Raw genomic sequence first — 1,745 nt, forward strand, 5'->3', positions numbered from 1 at the left:
AAAAAAAAAAAAAAAAAAAAAAAAAAGAATGCGGAGAGGAAAAGGAGACAGAACGACAAAGGCAGTGAAGACAGAAAAGCTTCGCTTGTGTTTTACAAGAAAATTAGATAGACAGACATAAAGATGATTGCGTGCGCCAATGAATGACGGATAGCTAGCTAGCTAGCTAGATAGATAGATAGATAGACACACTGTAAAATGAGAACTGTAAAATATATTGTAAAAAAAAACATACAAATATTGTGTATAGCCTCCTCTGTAAAACAATGTTTAAATCTCTATACAAAAGCACATAGTAATATCTTGAGTAGCCAAAAAGAGAGATGAGGAAGAAAAAACCTGTCTTTTGTTCACAGGCAGAGGAGGGCATGCACCTGAGAGACAGAATCATAAAGCACTTCTGGCGCATCCAGACAGTTTGCTTGTTAGCAGGGCATTGGTAGCCCTGAGGAGGCTAGAGGTTAATTTGGTATCTGGTGCCGTGTTAAACTAAGGTCAGCGCTACAAGTCCTTAAGTCATAAACAAGTGTGGTTAAGAGCCGTGTACACACCTAGGCACAAGTTAATGAATATTCAATGAGTATTTTTTTCCCTTGTTGCCTGAGTTCACGTCCTAAAGGAGGGTTAAGAGGGAAAAAATGTGATCTAATGTGTTTTTCTATCAAAGCAATCATTCATTTAAGAAAAAAACGGAACAGGTTAACAAATATCTTAGTAGAGGCACACAATACCTGCATGTTCTGTGATAAATATATACAGAATGATTCGAGCAAAATGACAAAGACTTGACACACACACACACACACTACAGCACATTCTTGACTTTACTGGAAAAGCACGAGTGGCTTGGCTTGTTAAGTGATACTGAATAAAAACACAGTGAAGCGGTAGAGATAAAGAAAGCATTTCATTAGCTTTTTTTTGGTCACAGTTTTGCCCGTTGAGGACAAAGAACGCTTCTGTCAACACAAAAGAAGACACTTTAGCCTTACCGACCTGTCTTTCAAAAGTTTTTGCCCAGATATTTTGTACGTCGACGTGAATGTGCATTAATTGTGTAGCGCCGACTGGCATGGGACAAAAAAAAAAGCTTTCAGGTTTACTCAGCACAGCCAATCTGCTCTCACCACGAGCCTGGGAATAACCCCACAGCTACTCCCAAACCAGTAACGTGTTGGTAATAGCTGCCCAGCGATGCCAGATGGGACTGTTTTCACCCTGCCTTCAAGACGCTGGCGAGCTCAGATGGACAGTGGCACAGTTGATTTGCTGGTACAACCCGCCTCACCTTTCTAAGCCCCCAAAGACCTGAGAGGGAGTGGAGGAAAAATGAAAAGATTACAGAGGCAGCTTCAACAGGGTTGGGGGGTGGGTCAGGCTGAGGGGTGTCAGATGCGTGGGGAGGGGGATCCCTCGCTTGCCGCAGGCTGTCTCGAGGAAGAGGACGGAGGGGCGAGGAGAGGAGAGTCTAGACTAGGCTGACCTTTGCGGGCCAGGGCTTTCTCTACGGGGTCAAGTTGGATATGGAGGGGGGATAATGGAAAAACCTCAAGGGAGTTTTCAAATGAAATCCAGATTGGCTGCTGGCGTGTAGTTTTTCTCCTCCCCTTCCCGCTCCCTAATCCCTGCACTGCATGGGGGTAATAGTGTGGAAATGATGGGGGGAGCGTCGCCTTGATCAAAAATGAGCAGTGGAACCTTGCTCACCTTTTCTAACACCCAGATTCATGCCCACGACATATATA

This window comes from Puntigrus tetrazona, chromosome 1 (genome assembly GCF_018831695.1).
Source record: "Puntigrus tetrazona isolate hp1 chromosome 1, ASM1883169v1, whole genome shotgun sequence".
NCBI lineage: Eukaryota > Metazoa > Chordata > Actinopteri > Cypriniformes > Cyprinidae > Puntigrus > Puntigrus tetrazona.